The 21,857-nt window shown below is 41.0% G+C and overlaps 1 protein-coding gene across 1 annotated transcript in view; it reads left to right on the top strand.

The window, feature by feature from the left end:
• Positions 1-678: 678 nt before the first annotated feature.
• Positions 679-21,857, top strand: part of ptprsa (protein tyrosine phosphatase receptor type Sa) — a 228,539-nt gene continuing 207,360 nt past the window's right edge. The window contains exon 1 of the mRNA XM_034146584.1: positions 679-914. The gene's annotated coding sequence lies outside the window, so the exon portion shown is untranslated. The remainder of the gene's footprint in view (positions 915-21,857) is intronic.

The following is a 21,857-nucleotide window of genomic DNA, read 5'->3' as shown; positions in this document are numbered from 1 at the left end:
GTTAAAGGGGTGTCATTTATTTGCAGTGTAGTTCATGATAAACACGACAATCCTCAGCTATAACTCAGATGAGAAGATATGAAGCTTTATCTTTAAGATGCGATGGCTGTACCGGGGAGGGGGAGCTTTGACTCAGTGCACGGCGTGCATTGGTGTTTTTCATCCTGCTTTACCTCCCCTTTTATCCCGGGTAAAGGCAGGCTGGCGATGCTACTGGACGATACCTTCACTGAGGCGTGGGGGGCTACGTGACTTCATCGTCAGTGGAGCACTGTAAAACATATCTGCAAAATCAAGAGGCGCAGCCCTGTATTTCAGCTTCAAACCTCATAAACGTATGAAAAAAGTGTTCCAAAAACAAATCTCAGAATATTATGATAAAGTAACACATTTTTATTTCAATTCCGGAAACATTCAATAAAATGTTAGAATTATTTTAAAGAACATTTCAAAACAAGATTTAAATATTCAGTGCTTGACTAAATGTATATTTTATTGTCTTTTTTTCTGTCAAAGAAAGAAGGGTACAATGAGATGAGGGGGGAGAGAATGTGGAGAAAGCCGTGAGTGAGGTGAGGTGGCTGGAAAGGGAGGGCCGGACGCATGACATCATTCCCTCAGCTTCCCTGCGCGGACACAGCTCTTGTTTCTCCAAATGCGCACGGTGGCTGCTGCTGAGGGAGCGACTCCTCCTGCCGTACCCAGACGCGTCCTGAGCAACCTGCGCTCTTGGGGTGGATATTAAAAACATCATTTAACCCAGCAGAGGAACCCTTGAACCGCTCCTCACTGGACCTGCCGCAGGAACTCACACACTTAACAAAACCCGGGGATTATTGTTGCTTTGATGATGAAGATGTGAGGGTTTATAAACAGAGAAGAAAGAAAGAGGAACTCCGAGGCTGAAAAAAAAGGTAGGTACACTTGGCTGTGTCTTTTTCCTGACTCTATCCGGACACTTTTGTCTACCCGGTATTTCTAATACAAAATCTGCAATTTAAATTACGGCTTTTTCATGTTTTAACCGCTTGAACACAATAGTCATGTGGGTATTTGGTGTGGGAGCGCGCGAGCTGTGCGTTATTCTACGGTCTTATCACCAGCACAGAGGCAAGTGCCCAAGGAGGAGCATCATTTCAAAATACTGCAAAGAAGCTTTTTAAGCTGCAACAGAGCTGTGCGATGGAGAGAGATGCTCGGTGTAGTCCCGGACTCAGCGGGAGACCCGGCTCAGCCACCGCATAGCTGCTGCTGCTGTGAGCGGAGCGTATCTTCTGTACGAAGGATATCCATCATTCTGAACGACGGCCGTAACAGGCACGACTTCCCTTTCATTCTCCCACTGAGAGTTAATTACAATCTTAATCTGCCAAATAAAAGAAACCCGGGTGGTACTGTAGCAGAGAGACGGGGGAAGATTCTCAAAAATGTCTCTTATGCACTTGTATATGCCATAGATCTGGAGCCAAACGCATATTTCTGAATCATCTTTTTTTCGGGCGGAGGTGTGTGTGTGAGAGAGTGTATGCAGGGGGTTTAGGGGGGGGGGGGGGGGGCTCCATCAAACAAGTGCATCTCCACAGGGGGGTTCTTCATTAGCCAAGTCGACCGTGAGGCGCTTTACATTTAAAACCATTCATATGGACATGCCAGTAGATCAAGAGACATTCAGGCTTGCAGGCATCAATCGGAAATGCAATTTTTGATAGCTACCCTCTCCCTCTTCCTCTCTCTCTCTCTCTCTCTCTCTCTCTCTCTCTCTCTCTCTCTCTCTCTCTCTCTCTCTCTCTCTCTCTCTCTCTCTCTCTCTCTCTCCTCTCTCTCTCTCTCTCTCTTGTGTGGACCGGTTGTTTGTAATGTTAATCTAAAGGTACACATGTTGGACTTTCGAGAGTACTGTAGTGTTGCTCTACACCCCTGTACCGGATTTGCCTCTGCGCACCACGTTGATCCAATGGCGTGTAAATGAGTTGGGCTTATTTCGAGGTGCGCAGCTCGAGCTCTCCATGGCTACACCGAGGTGGAGTCAGCACAGCAGTGACACTGACTTTTTACAAGGGATGCCCTTGTTGAATGCTGGACGCTCTGATTTGAATTAAAACAATGTTGTGTGAAATGGTTGCAGATGTTTATGTCCAGTGAGGAGTATCAGAAAAAAAAAATGTCTCAGTTTCAAACTTTTAAATGTGTCTTTATTAATTTTTTTAACTGCCTTTGCTGTCTTTCTTTTCGTTTACCCGGTAACCTCGGAATTACACACGTATCTGCTGCCACTTAATTCAGCTCCATTGAAATGATGAAGAAGATTTACGAGGAATGGGAGAGCCTATAGTGCGTCCATTGTTTCTATAAATCAATGCAGACACTTATCTTTGTTTGCATTAGAGAAGATTTCTGAAACCGAATGAGCATTTCATTTTCAGATACGTGTTTAACGTTTGCCACAAAACAATCGAGTTAATTTGTTCTACCCTGAAGTTGTGCATTTTCCATCTTGTGCCGTCTCCTGCTTCGATCGAAATGAGCGCATCTCGAGTATACATAGCTCATAAAAGCCAGAGGAGAGAACAATATCTCGCCAGCGCCCTGGTTGTTAAAAGAAAATGGCTTTATTCATTTTTCTTTGTACCCGTGGTAACTTAGTTATAGCTTTTTTATGGTTCCTGGAAATGGCTTACGGGCTTGCTGTACAATGTAATGTAATCAAATGTATTATGTTGCTGTGTGTTACAATTCCCTGTTATGTTCCGTCACGTAGAACATTTGGACTGACGACCCCCCCCCCACGCACACGCACACGCACACGCACACACACACACACACACACACACACACACACACACACACACACACACACACACACACACACACACACACACACACACACACACACACACACACACACACAAGCCAGAATATGCATGAGCACATGAGCAAGGCAGGTACAATCCTCCCCTGGATTTGTATGTGAGGGAGCACACACCCCTCACTTGCACCCAACCTCTCTGAAAATAGTCTACTGTCCTTTCGGAATTATATTCAGATTTATGCTACCACAGATTTATTCTGGCAACCAATCATACTCACTGAATTTTGCCTTTCCATATTTCATGCACATTCTTTTTAAAAAACCAGTAGAAAGTTTGGCCTCATGCAAAAATACATTAGAATATAGGAGCTGAACCACAGTGATGAAACAAATGATGTAATGCGTCAGTTGGTGTATAGTGTAACACAAAGACACCCACACCAATTTGCATGCACTCTCTGCTTGTCTTTGTAATGTCACATATTTTTATGATAGCACCCGTTGAATTTAAGGCTTCTATTTGTAAGATTTTAATATGATGTTTTAAATTATAATTTGTATCCCACTTCAGCACCAACGTGTATGCTCCAGTCTGCCTCTTGATATTAAGATCTGGTGCCACCCAATGATCACTAGAGAGGCGTTCGCTCTCTGCTGTCTTAAAGGACAGGCCTGCGGAAGGAAAGCTCTTACTGGAGTCTCCCTCAGACTTAATGGGCTGGACACACTTTATGAAGCGTCTCCTCACCCAGCTTTTGCTCATGGAGCAATCAAATACCCATGTTGGACATCCAGGCCACACACTGTAAAAAGTGATGGTTCGTTGTAGGGTCTTATACGATCTTACAATAACCAGTGTGGATTTGAAGGCATTCAAAATAATGGAGAACAACTATGAAATACATGTCTATGAACAAAAAGTTCATCAAACACCATGATAAAAGGGCTCATCAAAGGAAACCCTGTTGTGAAGCTGAGTAAGATAGATGATGTACAATGTGAAATCTTCCACCCAAGTATTTATATGTGACGTGAGCTTTTTCTCCCTTACCTTTCGTTCTTATCAGAGAAATTAGACATTTTAGAAACACAAACCTTCATTTAGGAGCCTTTTTAATTTCTAGAGACCTTTTAGTAACATAGCTCTTAGTAATGGAGGCGTGGCAGGTTCGTTTTCTACTGTGTACACGTCTTAACTTGACATCAATCAACCAGCCTCTTTGTATGTATGAGATGGGTGATTGGATGGCATGCCCAAGCATGCGTTGTTTTCTGCTGCAGAAATGCACTTCAATCATACTCACCTGTCACCAGCTGGACAGATAAAATTCAGGCATGTGAGAGAGGACTGACACACATTGCATATGCAGAGAGTGACAGATAGGTACCTGATAAACACAAACACCTACAAATGCAAATACACTTTTATTATATTTACAAGATGAGCTTTAAGTCACAATCTGCAGTCTCATTACAAGCCACCAGGCCTACGCTTTTGGCCATGTCATTAATACAGTCAAAATGAAAACAGATGCAGATGGCTGGCGGAGCTGTTTAAGGGGACCCAAAATGTAAAGCGGGAGGAGACTGGAAGGAGAGAGAGACAAGAAAATATGTAATCATAAGCACACTTTATGGTAAGCTTCGCCCATGTGCACTGCACCAGTCTAATTGCCAGGATAGTGCTTGTTAGTTGTCACCTCCAGATGAACAGCGGGCTATTTTTTTCTCTCATGTTGTTCCCCAGCCTGTGGCAGAATTTGAAATTCTAAGTAGCACAATGTCAATTTCAGAGTATCCCATCTCATCCTGTCCACTGCTTGATCCACAAGTAATTTTTTGTTCATACATGTCAACAGTCTGGATAACTAAAACCAGTGAATTGTTGCCATTTATAACCATAACCCCATTGTTGGCTATACAATGGTAATGAAAACTAAGTAAATCATTAAATAAAGGAAGGGTTGTTTAATGTGAAAGAGCATCTCTCATCCTTCTGTCTAATGTTTCCATATTGTAGTAAATCTTGTCAGGAAACAGATGGTCCTCAAATATAATATATTCTATAGATTATTCTAACAGCAGAGAAAAAGATTGTCCTTGCATCTTTTTAACACTGGCTTGTCATTTCAAATGACTAAGAGATAAGCTCTTTAGTGAAAGTCTTGACTGCCAGAATGAGGGCAAAAAAAGCACTATTCACAAGTTTTCATGAACATTCTGACCTGTTTTAAGCCCACTGTGGAGTTTGACACTTTAATGGCTTTGATATGTACACATTTTCCTGGAACACGCCAAGATGTCAGGAAAGAGAAGATGGGCGGTCCTGGAGAAATGCAAGATTTTCCCTCTATCCCAAGGAAGGAGAGGAGGACCTGTAAAGGATGGGGCAAAAGCCTCAGGGCCTCTCTCTCCCTGTCAAATATGTTAAGCTTCATTTCAAAACGCCATTCCATAAAGCAATGTCTATTCATGTCTGCCAGCAACAATCACAATCAAAACAAAGTGAAAGGGTTGAAGTAGCAGGGGGTAGCAGAGCTTGTGTGGAAGGTTTGATTATGTTGTTTTCACAGTAATCAGAAAAGTGTGTAAATTAAGGGTAAACATAACCTTGTCAGTTTTTAATTTCATTGGTGAGAGGAACACATCATCGTCACTGATGGAGTCTTTGTGCAGGTTAAAGCAGCATGTAAGACATTCAAAGGCTCTTTACTCAAGGATAATTGTAGACGTGTTTAGACAACCTGAGAATATAACAAACATATAACTAGTAATTTATCCACATTTAGTCAAAATATACAGTAAAAGTGAACATATTAGTAAAGGAGCTTAACTGTTGGGAAGAATACATTATTTCCCATCTATTCAAACTGTAACCTATTTTAAAATGATACACACGTTGCTCTGCACTCACCCAGCACCTTTAAACGTTGACAAACATTGTTATACAAAAGGAACATAGTTAATATTGAGTTAATACTCATTTCTTTTGTCACTCTTGTTATGCCAATTTCGTTTTTTTCATTAAATTAAGGGATAATTACTAGTTTTCCATCTACCCACAATGCTTTGGGAAATATACACAGGAAGTATGGAGTCACATAGATCCATGAGGTCATAGGGCAAGTTCTTGAGCCTTCGTCTTTAAAAGCTGTATTTGATTAGACGTCGGCAAATTCGCTGCATTCAGACGATGCCGAATTATATATAAACTGTTCTGTTTTGGAGATATTATGTGGAAGTACAGTCATGTATCACCGTACTACTTTGATACTGGATACACTTTTAGAACGATCGTTTTAAGGCAAGCTCCGTATTTACACAGCAAGGAGCGTCTTTTTTTCTTCTTTTTCTAAGTGGATCTATGGACGTTAATGCGCAATGGACAGAGATAAATATATCCCAGGAAAATGTAAGTCACCATTTTTCCAAAGACAAGTGTTACTTATATGTTGTCTAGATGTGGCTTAAATCTCGCCAATGAGTAACATTGTACATTTTGGCGCAAATTAAAGCATTTGGCCATTAAGGGTTACCTCAGCAAAAATTACCTTAAACACATAAACACTAAAACCACTACTTAAAGAAACACGTTTCATTCACTTTTTTTTACATTCAGGTAGCAAGAGGATATGTAGCCTATTGTTTAATGGACACTGAAAAATTACGTTTTGCTTGAAATGTGTTTTTTTTTTATATAAATAGGACATTAAGTAAATGTATAATACATTGTAATAATATAGAACTGTGCACAGATATTTCTCATAAGTCAATCCAAACATTACTGTTTTCCAAAGTAATATTAAACGGAGTTTGGATATTATCAGCAACAAATCGTGACAATTTTAATCCACAGTTGTATGTTTGAAATTGCCTTTCACCTCATGCAGTAGCTTTGCCTTATATGACTTCCTCAACCCCTTGCCTCACTGTTTGAAAACCTCTAGTCTACAATAATACAACTTACAAATGTGTCTGAAGATCATTTTCAGAGTGTAACTCTATAGAACTTGATCTGTAATGTGCATTTACACATAACAGGAAGCCAAGGATGTGAATGAATGATGCTTTGATCTGTACTACAGCTCCATTGCTGCTGCACTTTATGGTGATGAAAATAAATATGCAAGAAAAGTCCCATGTCCTGCAACTACAGTCAATTACTTGGTAACTAGGTTTTCTGGATTTGTGTTACTGTGTTTCTTGCCATGCTTTGGAGGCAACATTAATAATATTATTTGTTGTGGCATTGCAAATTATGAGGATTGGGTTAGGCGTGAGTTAGAAATGAAGTAGAATTGCCCGTAGTTTTGGAATAGTATGATATCCTTGTCTTCATTAACCACGTGTAGCCAGTAGATCTGAATAACTAACAAGCTGTCTGTGTTTGCCAGCTTGGCAGGATGTTTTCCGGTAAGCAGACAATTAGGAAAGCTCTCACTGGATGAGGCAGATGTAAATCTCCTCAGGGAGAGAAGCTTACAGAGGGTTATTCACCACTGCAGCCACCACTCGCCCCCGAGGGTCATAACTCTGAAGGTCACGGTAGCATTTCACCCCTCCCCCCCCCCTTTTTTTTTTTTACCCATGTCAACTCCAGTGGGTATCGCCGGATGTTTCCCGCCATGCTGGTGAGCGGATGCTGGAGGTGGTGGATGTCTATGAGGATGATGCGTCTGGACAATGGAATAACAAAACCCTGTCTCGCCCGTTTACTACTAGCCTGCATCATAGTCAAAGGCATCATAAAGAATGAATGATTCATACACTGTCTTGGATAGACATTTATGTTTAATTCAGAACTGTACTGTAAGAAGTCGGCCACGGTCTTCATGTGGCGGGACGGGGTCGTTGACGGGAGTGGGTGGGCATTGCAGACGAAGCAAAAGAGGAGGTGTGTAGGTAGTCACGCTAGAGTGGGGCAGAATTAAGACAGAGAGAGGAGAGCATTGACGGTGGCCTTGTTCGTTTCATCTGCAGGCCTTAATAAAACCCTCACAGGCCGGCATTGATCTCTCCCAGAATAATCCATTTAGACTGAGCGTGCCTGGCCATGTGGGGCCTCTTCAATTATTTATGGCAGAATGCTGTGCAAGCTTCCGTTGGGATGCAACAATGTGCTCTGGGAAACCTGTGAACTGCAGGAGGGCAAGGAAGACACAGAAGGTGGAAAAGGAGAAATTTTAGATGGAAGTTGAGGGCTGTTTTGAGAGAGCTGTGTGGAAGCAGAGGGAGGAGAGGTGGAGGGCAGGTAAATTAAACTGAGGGGAGTGTTTAGGAGAAAGTAGTAAAGGTGACAGGGAGAAAGGAAGGAGCAGAATGAATAGATGGAAGTGAAATTGAGAAGGAAAGTTGCAGGAAAACAGAGAGTTATGAGATTTAAGGAACATATGTACGAACCTAGAAATAAAGTAGGTGAAGAAGGAAAGGGAGGCAGGAAAGGAGATATTAGCTAGACGAGGTCAGGAAGCATCAGAGGAAACAAGGTGGAATTATAGATGAGAGGGAGAGCAAGGGATGACTGGAAATGAGGCAGTAATGGAGGAAGACTGTGGATAATGGGACCTTTTGTAAAGCAAGTCATGAACAACTATTGATCATGACTGGTTTCTGGCTGCTATCACTTGGTAAGTGTAGATGGAAACATGTCAGCTTGACTGAATGTTTAGTTGACCATTATTTGTGCTTCACCCACTTTTGCATTACAAAAACATCCTAACATCTACAAAGCAAGTCACTCGTTTCAAAAGGCCACAAGAAATCAATATGATTTGGACAATATCATTTCATCCCCCCTGGCATATTTGTTTTATAAACTGTACGTTCAGAGCTACATATCATAACCCCCCCCCTATGTTTGCCTAGTCTATAGTCTGCCATTAGCAGCTCACACGCTGCTCTCTTAAATCCAGGCAGATTTGTCTTACCTGATTCCCCCCGGCATTCTCCATCAAGCTCTTCTCCTTTTGCTTCGATTCCTTGCACATTAGGCTTTCCACACATCCCTCAGAATCCTGATTTCTAATCCAGCGGAAGACAACTGGAATTTAATCTTCCATTGGTTAGATTGAGTGATTATATCTGTCAGATATACTCTTATTTCACAAGGGTTATAACCCTTTTGACCTCTTTAAATCATTTGCTGAAACAACAGGCGCTTTTAGTCAAATGTCACCGTTTTTACATGTGCTTTTCTAACTCATGCAGTAATAGTGATTGTACAAATACCTCCATAATTCATTAAGTATAATTTTGCATACTGTATCCAGTATTAGTTATGTTCCCTTTACAGTACATTTATTTGACCTACATTACAGTAACCCTTAGAGACATTTCATTTGTTAATGCTATTTATTCATAACAGCAGTATGAAGCAGTGGCAGAACGGCAAGCATGCAGTAACAAAAAAAAACGTACTTTGCCAAGGCTATTACATTGGATGTGTCAAACTGCCTAATCAGATGGGCTAAACGGTGTAGCGGCGGAGCTAATAGCTAACGATAGCATACCAGCAGGTCTCTGTTTAATTAGAAGAAGCCCATTTCCCACCACTTGTCGTTGTCTGAAGCGGCCACCAAGGATTTATTGTTTGTCCACCAACATTGATTATAGGATTCTAGTAATTGTTTTGTCTTCGCTTGATTAACAAACTTGTGTTTCACCAAAGGACCGCTCAATAGCAGCCTTTAATGGCAGCCAAACTCCAATCGCTAACAGGGTGCTCACTACAGTAACAGTGCAGAATCATTCTCTCGTTTTTGTCGTGCAGAATTGTTTCACACCAACTAGACAGTTCATTATCCAAAGGTGCCAAAGCTTAGCGAATGGTTCCCTAGATCAGTGTATGGGTGGCCCCTCTGCTCATGCATCCAGGTGCACTGTGCTTTGTGATTCCTGTCCAGCAGTGAGCAGGATGATTGATGATAGATGTGTGGCATTACTGGCATGTTAGGAATTTGCATAGCTGGCCTCTTGTTCTTTTTTTCTTTGGCCAATACTAGAGTGTATCACAGCTGTGGAGGAGTAGACCTAATGAGGAGGCGGAGGAGTAGGAGGAATGATGGAGAGCTTTTGGAGCAACTTCAGGTCATACTTTAGAGCTCGGGGGTTTGGAGGAAGTGAGGGGATAGGGGGTGGGATGTAAGCGTACTTATATCTCCTTTCATAAGCCGTGACTCAAGACAGAACGTAACCTTTCATTAGGTGCCTTTCACAGATGTAGTGCTGAGAACCTAGCATTCCATCCCCTCTCCCACGACACCATGTCTGAACTCTGACTCTTTATCCCAAAAGAAAATGCTTGGAAAAATCAATTTGTTCTCTTTAGCTGTCATTACAAGCAAGGCTCTAGTTCCCGGAAGGGTGAGAACATTTTGTTTCTAATAAGTATGTGTTTAGTTGTTCACCCAGAAAGATTCTGCATGACATTTTTCTTTATATAACACAGGGCCATTTTCATTGTGCCGTGTTCTCAGAAGGATGTTGCCCACCTTCAGCTTACTTTACTTTTGTCCTCGTTGGTGATTCATTCCTGCTTTTGCTTTCAGCTTGAGAACGTCTTGCCAAGAAGTACAACACCTTGCCAAAGTATTCTCGTTATACACCTCACTCCATTTGTTTCCCCTTGTAGCTTTCTTCTTTGCCCTTACATGTTTTGATCATTTTATGGTCACAGATGTTTATTGTCAGGCCACTGCTTGCTTGTTTGTCGATGTAAGAAAATCAAGCTAATCCCTCTTCTCTTTGAAACTCCTCCAATAAGGACTGACGGGCTAAATACCATTCTAAAAGAAGCAATGACGCAGGATTAAACAGGGAGGGCGATTTTCTTTTCAGCTGCCATTGTAACAACTACCTTAGGGCGATAGTCTTCTACCTGACTTTTACCTTTTCGCTGTCCATCAGTTTGCGCCGTCGGCTACAGGATGCTGAGGGAAGGGAGGAGCGAGGTCTACTTAAAGGTAATTTATTTCTGCTGTCGCTTTGTTGGGTGAAGAGGAAGTGACACACGCGAGCTGGTTGTTTATGAGGGCTGGCTAAGTGCTGGCAGGGCTGCTTTCCTCTGAGGGAGTTGGCTCTCTGTTTAATTCATGTCCTTGGGAGGTGCATTGCTTCGTGGCATACTGTGTGGCTGGAGAGCTAATGAGAGGTGAACCTATCTGCTTCTTATTCTCCATCTGCTCCCTGCTTTCTCCTACTTTTTGCCCCTGTCCCGCTCACTTTCCTTTCCTTCAACACTCTTCTGACCTGTTTTACCTCCCACACTTTCTTTTCTTTCCCCATCCATCCCTTTCCTTTTTTTTTACAACAGTCCTGGAGTCAGAAAAGCAGGAAGTGTACACAGCATCTCCCTTCAATCACCCTTAGCTTGCCCTGCTTGCCTGGAATGGAAACACCGAATCGGAGAAGCCTCCCATCCATCACCTCATGCCAAATAAATCAGTCAGACCTTTGACAAACCCCAAATAGGACTGCCGATTTTTCAAAACTGCCCCGTTCATCAGTTTGATTCATCTCGCCAGCGATGGGAGGCATGTTTTCTTCCCATGTCATCTTTTTTTCCCCCTCCTTCGTTTACGGTCAGTGAGTTAGCGGAAAAGGCTAGGTCACTCCTTTCAGTCTTCAGGGTTTGGAAAGAAAAGCAGTTCAGTGCAGCACCAGTGGCCAGGCTGTGAGCTCCAAAACACTCAGTAAGACGGACAGCAGGAGGACAGGGTGGGCAGACATGGCGAACATCCACATCCTCTGCCTTTTCCTCCTCCTGTGTACCTTTGTAAAGTGCTGTTTTAATTGACACAAAGAAAAATGCTTTCTGGTAATCTGGCTGCCTGCTCTTGTTTCATGTCAATTAAGTTCATTCTATCCCTCTTGTTCCTTGCCCGTCATCCCTCTTCTCTGTGTCTTTGACTTTTAATCTCTCCACTATGCTCTCTGGGCTTGTTTCTCTCTGCCTCTTTCTTTCTCTTTCCTGAAACTATCTCTCTGCCTCTCCTTCAGCTCAAAAACCATCCCGTTCCCCGCTGATTGCTTGTGTTGTTTCTCCTTTCCTCCTCTCTCCATGTCTAGTTATTTACATCTTCCTCTTGTCTCCCCTGCGCTGCTCTCTCCCCGGCTCAGACTTTAAAAGTTTTAGACGTTTGCTAAATTATGAAAGGAAGATCTCAACTGAACAATAGAGTCTCGGTTTGGAAAACAAAACTGTTAAAGTTTATCTAAAGACTTGCACATTTCTCAAGAAAAAATACATTTGTACATGTTGAATAACTTACATTTTGTACAAAAACTATTCAATGTGTGATTAATGTTCATATTTCATTAGTTGAATATTAAAATGAAGATCTTAGGTATCAAATAATTGTAAATTTTTAGTGACCTTATTTACTGTCGATAAAACAAGGCACTGATGATGGTGATGTTTGGTAACAGAATATTTCATAAGGTACATAATAAGTACAATTTACTCATTTAAAAATGCAGAAACACATGTAATGATTCCATTAATTGCGTCTCATAATTTATTGATAGTATTTGTTTCTACAGCAAACCTTACATCTTTAAATTATTTGCGCATTATGTTTAACATCACTAATAATAATCACTTACAAATATTGTGTTATGGTTTAAAAATGACTTACAACAATATTAATGAAAGCTCAACACCATATTTTCAATTATGCACAAGTCTATATACATCATCTTTAATTATTAATTACACAATGTTTAATAGATAACTAACAATGGATCCCACCACATTACACCGCCTCAGCAACATCAGTGCCGCGTGACTTTCTGAATGCCTACAAACCAGTAGAAGCAACTGTACCTGCCCAGCTTCAGCTCCTAACATCCATCTGACATCACAGAGGTGTACTTGGCTCTGGAAAGCTCTCCTCCTCTGCACCGCAGCGCATGAAGAGTTTTATTTGACAGAGACTTCTGAATGTGCCTCCCATGTTCAGGCCCTTCGGCTGGAAATGAAAGTAATACATGTTCACAGATCTGTTAGGATATCTACCTGAAACATACCTCTCTGCCTCCATACGGTGGGATTTGTATCCCTTTTAGGTTGGTGATGAGCTGGGGAATCTCACCCATGACTGCAGGCATATTTCACCCTGCGATACGAGGCAGGACTGACAGAAGACAGATACATGGCATATATGTATGTTTTTTTTTTCATGTGCCACACAAACCAAATGTCCTTGAGGTTAATTGGTTCAGACATATTCACTGTATGTCTGTCACCAACAAATCTTTACAAATTATTAATTTAATATATAGGTCCCACTGGGGATAATCGCAAAATGTTGTTTTCACTACCGCCAATATGCAGCAGCAGTGTATATATATGAACTGGACAAAAATGTACTGTACAGTATATGAGTTAAATACATTTTTCCTTGAAAAAGTTAACATATTTACAATACATCACATTTCACAGCTTAACTTCGCATATTTACAATACAGTTCTTTCTACGTGTATACCTTACTTTATGTCACATTCAGAAAATAGCTCTTAAGTGCACAGCCCGCCATCATGGGATACAGTACAAAGGACAGTCCCACTTAAAATGGATAGTCACCCGTTGTGTATTTTTAATGTCTCCCTTTTTTTTCCTCCTTTACCCCCTCCCTCCCTCCCTCTCCTCCCCTCCCGCTAAGCAGCCTGTTCTGTCACACTGAGCTGTGGCTTTAACCTCTGGTGCAGTTTTTCACTGATGCCCTTTGTTTTCATCTATTGTTCTTAAAAGCAATTATGACCATCAGACAGGCCCATTAAATATTTAGCTGCTGCATTCGCTGGCTTCACAGGAACACACACCACAGATGTTCAAAGTGTATTTCTCTGCAGCGAGGATGTGCACAGAAATTTAGAGGGGCAGTTTCTCAATTACATAAAAGCCGGCATTTGACACTGGGCTTGGTGTGTGTATTTGAAGGGCAATGATTATGCATGTGTGTTCCTTTGTCCTTTAGATACTGACACACAGATCTCTGTGTGTTTATGCGAGCATGTGCATGGGGTTTTAGCTCTTTGTGTGGTCTGTGTGGCTATAATTATTTCTGCTGTGTGTGTGTATTATTCAGTGGCTGCTTCTTAGTTTAGTTTCCAATATTAGAACATGAATTTACACGTCAATCTTCCATTTCCACTCCAGGGAAAATAGGAATGTTCAGTTGCTTGGGCACAATAAATAATCTCCCTGTGCTATTGACAAAGTATATCTCCTTTCACTGCTACATTTCAGAATTAAGTTGAAATCGAAGAGATTGCATTTCATGCAGCGCTTTATTATTATTCCAAAATCAATTGTTGCTTATTTGCCGTTTCTCTTCCTGCTATGTTTTCAACAGTTAAGGTTAAGCACAATTTTTCGGCACCTACTATATATGAGATTTAATTCATTTTTGATTAACATTATTTTAAGTTACTGTTTTCAACTTATGTTCAGAGTTGAAGTGTTCAATTATTTTATCAAGGGATCCGGTAAAATAGAGAGTACAGGTTGAAAAGATGTGGGATTCATTGTGGATCTCATCCTGTCCTTGCAGCATAGCAGAGCTTTGTTGTCTCAGCTGTTATTATTCAGAATTTTTGAACAGCGTTGGCGGCCAAGGGTCCGGTGTCTTGCTCAAGGATGTTTTGACTATTCTAATAATGAAACATAATGGGCCAGTTGTGAGACTTCCAACCAAAGGTCCACCCTGCCTGTTCATACTGTTGTTTAATATTAACTACTTCTACACTCAGTCCAAACATACGAATCTGGTCACGATTATGAAGGCCTCTACGGGTCGTTGTCACTTGAATATAGTCAAATGTGGTTTTGAGACATTGGCTGTTCTGTAATCTGACGATCTGAATTATGAAATGCTCATGTCTGGCTTTTCATTTTTTTGCCCTGTGAAACTGGTGACCTGTCTAGGATGTACCTTGCCTTTGGCCCATTGTGTGCTGCTGCTGCAGTTCATAAAACAGATGGATGGAAGAAATTGTAGTTTTTCTGGAAATGTGTTCACCATTTCTGGTTAGTTCCTCATGAGGTTTAACATATCCATGTTCAAGTCATTGGTTGTAATAGTTTCAATGGATCATTGACTTTACTGTTTAGACGATATGCATCTCATCTCAAAGAGGCTTCATGAAAAGATGAAGTCATAACTGAACTCAGAATATGTGAATGTCCCCCCTCTTAGTGGTTGGTGTGGTAGAGACAGATGAGGGCTTGTCTATCCTCTCTGGTTTGGAGTTCCCTTGTATTGCTTGTGTCACTTCCTGCATGATAAGATTTCTTACCAGAAGATACTCCGTGAACCCTGTTTTCTGCCTGTGGCACGTGACGCATGATCTTTGACGGTTTTGGCATAAATACTCAACTGCCCCAGCTAAAGCCGGATAAATTATAACAACTCATATCTAGTGTATCTTTCAGTCTCAGTAGAGGATTAAATCACAGGCTGACATTTGTTGCAAGGAAGAGACTAATTTCAAAGACAGTGAAGAACATATTCATACTTATGCGCAAGTGAGCTATGCTAATTGATGAAAGTCCTTGGTTTTAATGGCTATCTAGCAGTGGGTATAGAAGAAAGTGACAGGCTATGATATGTGCTTGTACGGGCCAGCCAGCTAACCCTCTCTTGCTTCCTCACTCTCTGAGTCTGTGCCTAATGGCTGATAATGAAGAGGGCATCTTTGCAGAGATGACATGTGCATGTCCTCCACTGGGCACACACACACACACACACACACGCACACACGCACACACACACACACACACACACAAACGTGAACTCACTTACACAGGCATGCACACACGCACACAGAGGATGGGCTCACTGCCCTTCAGAATACCAGGCCTGACATTAATCTTTAAATGACTGTTGCTTCTTCCCCAAGACTTTCAATCCATTAGTGGCCACATCTTGAGATGGAGAGAGATTGCCATAAAGGAGGTGGGTGTGTGTGTTGTGTGTGTGTGTGTGTGTGTGTGTGTGTGTGGTGTGTGTGTGTGTGTGTGTGTGGTGTGTGTGTGTGTGTGTGTGTGTGTGTGTGTGTGTGTGTGTGTGTGTGTGTGTGTGTGTGTGTGTGTGTGTGTGTGTGTGTGTGGTGTGTGTGTGTGTGTGTGTGTGTGTGTGTGTGTGTGTGTGTGTGTGTGTGTGTGGTGTGTGTGTGTGTGTTGTGTGTGTGTGTGTGTGTGTGTGTGTGTGTGTGTGTGTGTGTGTGTGTGTGTGTGTGTGTGTGTGTGTGTGTGTGTGGTGTGTGTGTGTGTGTGTGTGTGTGTGTGTGTGTGTGTGTGTGTGTGTGTGGTGTGTGTGATGTGTGTGTGTGTGTGTGGTGTGTGTGTGTGTGTGTGTGTGTGTGTGTGTGTGTGTGTGTGTGTGTGTGTGTGTGTTGTGTCGCGGAGCGCGCGCGCCGCCAGAAGGCTGATGTCAATGATAATGGAGGATGAGGACATAGAGAGAGAGAGACAGCAACACAGAGGTGTTGCTAGGATCAATGTAAACACTTCTACCACAGTTGGTTTGGTTAGAAGATAGAATGGTGAATGTGAATAACTTTAAAGAATGACCAAGTTACTCTTTGTCCTTTTCTTTTTTATGTTCTCAATTTCTTTAGGTCCAGTACTTGTATGTCTCTTGAGGGAGGAATTGGATGGATAGTAGATGAGGAGTTAATAGGGTATTTACTTTTTTATGGTGAATGTTTGAATAAACACTGAATTATAAAACAAAGTTCCATAAAATAACACAATTTGTCAATGGACCTTGAGTTAAGATTATGTTTTTATTGGTTTCAAGGTCAAGAGAAACACTTTCACTCTCAGCAGTGGAGTTGTTTTATTCCCACGTTGCTTTTTTTCTATCTCCACTAATCCAAATCCATCTCTTATTTTCTTCCTTATTGCTCTTCCTATTCTTTCCCTCGCTCCCCTCCTCTACTGTCCTCCAGTGTCTCTTCTACCTTCCTCCCTGATCTGATCAGTTCTCCCTCCTAAACCCTGTTCTCTTCCCCATCCCACATCTTCCTCTCACCTCGCCTCCCTTCCTCTGCTCCCCAACAGTGAGCTATAGTGACTCTGACATCATTACCCTTGTTGTGACAGGTTTCATTTGTACCCTGTGGACCTATACATCAGCCTGAGTGATAGTCCAGGGCCCGGGGCCAGCGGAGCCCCGCCCACAACGGGACAGAGTAACAGACAGAACGGTCCTTAAAACCACTCCAGCTCGGGTACCACTGGATATTTTTTTATTACCCGTTCTGATATGTCAAACTCAATGCCTGTTCAAACCACTCCCCAACCTTCAGTTTGCTGGAAGTAACCATTTTAGACCTTTTTTTTTGTTTCCTTTAGATAAATATTAACTCTGGCTGACAAAGGAAGTAGAGTAAATCCAAAGGAGAATATGTCAAAGTAGAACTTTCATTATTTGATTGACAGATGATCTCTGGAAAGTGGTTTGCATAAAACATAAGATGTACTTAGCACCAAGTATGGAAACAAAATTTGACATTTAGTCTTAAAATAACATTATTTTTTATGCAAAAGTAAATGTCTTATGCACAGGTTTTGTAAATGGGATCAATAGTTTGTTTTTATTAAATTACTCACAAAATGGAATCTTGTTTTAACAGGCTTTTAATCATGAGAGCCTTGTAATGCGGTCCTAATGATTTGTATTGATTGTGATGGAGTTTCAAGGTTATCTTAAAAATATTTCTAAACCAAACCAGCAAATGTAATGCAACAATTCAGTCCTACAAATCAAGTCAAAACATCACGCATATGGGTGACTCTTCTGCATAAATGTCAGGAATAAACATTGCATGAAAAGCAGCATTAAAACAATATTTCAGTTAGACAAAAATAATTAGTTGTAAATAGAATGGGTTTCATTTATTTTATTTAGATTCTGTTACACAGATGATGCGATGTTCCGCATCAATAAAGCATGAATGAAAAATAACAAATAATCTCCTCCACACTGTAGACTTATAACATTTGTTAATACATTTAATTAACTCTAATTAAACTGTGTCCTTTGTGAGGCATTTTCCATGACATCATTCAAACATAGCGTGTCCCATTAAAAAAATGTTTCTTATATGTCCGTTGTCTTTTTGTTTTCATGGTTGATTTCAGATTCAAACATTTGGATTTGCAGAAATAAGTAATTACAATAACGTAAGACAGGTCCAATAACATTTTAGTGATCATCCCTTCTGTGATAAATCAATTCTGGTGAATTTATGTCTAAAATGAAAGCCTTTAATCCACGCTATGTCTTTCTGTGTTCCATAAATTGCTCCTGCTAGTTAGCACTACCAGAGCTTTAGAGGTCTTCCAGTCAGCGCTCACCAGTATAAATCTCTGCAGCCCCGTAAATCCAGCCAATACATCAGCAATACCTTCAGACTGCTCACAGCCTCATTGATCTGTGGTCATATTAATGTGTGGCTTATGAGCTCGCCAGCATCCTTTGTGGCCAGACAAAACTGAATCCACTTGAGTGTGGAGCTTTTAATGGCCAAACTACCCTGTTCTTTCACAATGGAACAGACCCACATTGTATTCATGCAGTTGTACAGAATAGAAAAGCTTGAAAAAGGACCATTAAGCAATAATCACAGGCGCCTGGACCTTCACAAATGTAAAATGGAAGTAGAGGAATTGTGGGAGAGTGGAGAAAAGTAGTGTAAATGATCTGAAATCCTGCATGACAATATTGATTGATATTACAAGATCTGGTTTTCTCTTATTTCTTGTTTGATCCCTTATAAATAACCTTGAGATGAGTTGTGTTTTTGTCTGTGGAAAATTGTAAATCATGTTTTTCTAAAAATGTTCTTTCACTTTATCAATTAACTTCCAACAACCATTTTAAAAAGCCCTTTACTTGTTCATGTTCCTACTCAGTAAGAGAACACCTGCTGATGAGTTATGGTTAGCTGTGGTGATGGAAGTTATTGTGAGTCGAGTGTTTTCAGATGGCAGTGTGTGCTCATCGTGCTGTGAGGCTTTCTGTTGGCTCAGCAGGGGCGTTTATTAATAAAATATGTCTGTCTCTTTCTTTAGTCAATATTCCTCCATTCACCACCGAGGTTAGACAAGAAAAGGAGTCGAGCTCGGGCAATTTTCATCTACTATCCTCTGGTATGTGTGTGTCCATGTGCTTACTTCTGCTCATGTGCAAACAACTGCGTAGGTTGGTGTACGTGTAAATGTCAATTTCTGTGTGAGAGTATACACATCTGAGCCTCTGCTTGTGTGTATGTGCTGGAGAAAGAGAGTGACCACACAGGAGGCACATTAATCATCCCGGGTTTTTCTCTCCCTCTGCCTCATGTAGTGTGAGTTGAGGCCTGATTGATGGCTCGTGTCTCAGCCTTGATTTCCAACAGAAATGCTGTAGCCTATCGCCAGGACAGAGACCCCTTGGGGAGTCCCCAGCTTATCCTACAGCCCATACGTCTCTGGACACTGACTGTGGCTCTTGCTTATTTATTCCATAGATGGTGGATACACTGTCCGTTTTCTTAAAGCTCCAAAAGGGCAGCGCGTTCTGTTCTAGGAATCATTTAATTAAAGTAAAAGCTGATATGTAGGTACGCTGATACGTGAGATCAGATTTCTCTGGACAGAGATCACTGCTGTTTAGGAAACAATCTAAATTGCTCATTGATTTGTATTTGGTTTGTTATCACATACTGTACCATACCAGGATTTGATGTAAGCTAAATTGGCGAGCCCACAGCATCTGAGCTCTCTAGTGCAGCTTTACTTTGAGACAAATTAGACTATTGGTCCATTTTTCCCAGTAGAGTTTACATTGGGGCCAAGATAAAAATTCATAGTTTATGCTAGCTTTTATGTATTTGGTAAGAGCTTCTAGACCACCTACCTGACTCCATACCACACATTCTTCTGACATGTGATAGGGGAGATGACCAGTGTCTGTATTTCACAGAAACTAAGTTAAAAAAAAAAACAACGGGTCTAAAACTTCTTGCTTTGTATTATCTTTTGCAGTTGACACTTTTACAATGACTAATACAAAAAGACTTGTCAGCTGTAAAATAAGATATCATTTGTATTTCCTGCATTGTTATATTTGCATTAGTATAAAAGGAATATACATTTGTTTTAAACCAGTTTGAAAACCAGATTATGTGGGTTTTTGGGCAATATTTAACAGCACAATTAGCCTGCCCACAATTCCCTCTTGAATAACTATACGCCATCATTAACATTTACTCTTTTGTAGTAACGAAAGTTTGTGTCGTAAAGAAACACATTTTGTCCCTCACTCTGTCACTTTCCTCTTTTTCTTAATAATGCTTTCATTTTAGTTTTTATGTTGAAATCCTCTTGTTGTATGGATAAATGGAGAGCATGGAAAATGTCCACATCAGCTTCTACTTTCCCAGTCAGTCCTCCCATAGACCTTAAGTATTACATGACCACTGGACATGTTTATATTGTATGGGAAATAGTTGATGTTGTAGGAATTTCAGGCCCCTACAGACATTGTAAAATCAATCCAGGAAAGAACATTGGCTAGTTTTCTTGAATGCAAATGTCTTTGGCCCTCAAAGACAACACAGATAATCTATAGGTCATGATGCTGATGTCCTCTATCACTGTTGGCTCTGCCCTGAAATCATTACAATCATTATATATCTTAGTAAATAATAAATATATCTTTGTTAGCTGTGGTCCTCTTAAAACTGCTGCAGTCATTTTGAAAGACGCTTGTGAATGACTTTTGATGTTTGATGAAAATGTGAACTTTTGCTCCTTTCAACCACAGCAAAGTAGCAAGATTTCTGTGTTGTGATCTCAAGGATTTTACGGCAGTATTGCCCGGCAGTGGAGATATCTTGTCCATCCTCCCTCCATCTTTTCTCTGCGTCTCTCTTAAAAAAAAAGCGGGCAGCTGAGTGTGATTTCTGTGCTGGCCAATACTCCTGTTTGACCTTCGTATGGAATTCTGCAGCACCTTGTTGTCTGATGATTAATAATGCAGACACAGCATTAGTTCACCTCTTTTTAGTTAAGTGTAAGAAAGAGACGGGGAGGGAAGGAAGCAAGGTTGAGCGGGAAGAGAAGCATTGTTTTTGTTTTGCGAGTGTTTTGAGAATCACAATGAGAACAACTATAAAAAGTTGAACACCTTAGGGAAAATTGCAGAAGCAAAAATATTTGGCTAGGATTTCTAGAAGAAATTGAAGTCAATAGTGCCATGAAAAAAGAAAGCAAATATACAGTCAGACGTGACTGAAGCCTACCTTTCCTGTTTTCATTCCCTCTATGGCTGTCTGCTCTGTCGTGTCTCAGTGTTGTCATTCACCTAACCTTGGTGGCAGAGAGGAAGGTTTCTTTGCGCCTGCCAGTTGTTCTTGGCACGGCAACGCGAGGGAATGAACCTCAACGCTTTCATGATGAGGCGCTTAGCAGATGTCTGAAGAACAGCTCGACGAAACTTTGATATCGCAAGGACACAGCACCTTTGGGATCTGCGATGGGATATATACGAGTGAGAAAAATCCCATTTCGAAATAATAAATCATATATTAGAATTTAAAAGATATTTGGCTTAGTGGCCCCAGTGCAGAGAGACAACAATGTAACTTGCAGGAAATAGAAATACGGTGCAATATGACACACAACAGGACATGTAACATGCTAACATTTACACACAGGCTTCAAAGCCAGCATTTATATCAGTGTTTACTAGGGCTGAATCAATTCCCCCTCCCCTCCGTATTAACCCTAATGCGCGGATTTGTGGTGCAGTTAATCAACTGGGCGCTGATGAAACTGAACAACAAATATGTGTTGAAATCAGCTGGAGGCAAACTACTTAACGCTAGCTTTTAGCAGCTGGTGGTCAGCACAGTCCTGCCATCAAGTTGATAGAGAATATTATTGGGCAAAATTGAAGTTTAACATTTATCTATCATTAAAATCATATCATTTAATGTGCATTTATGCAGACATAAATGGACAACATTTAACATTTTTGACTGCTTTGACTTTTG

Source organism: Trematomus bernacchii, unplaced genomic scaffold (genome assembly GCF_902827165.1).
Source record: "Trematomus bernacchii unplaced genomic scaffold, fTreBer1.1, whole genome shotgun sequence".
NCBI lineage: Eukaryota > Metazoa > Chordata > Actinopteri > Perciformes > Nototheniidae > Trematomus > Trematomus bernacchii.
The sequence above is the reverse complement of the archived record's forward strand: the minus strand, read 5'-3'. Positions and strand labels throughout refer to the sequence as shown.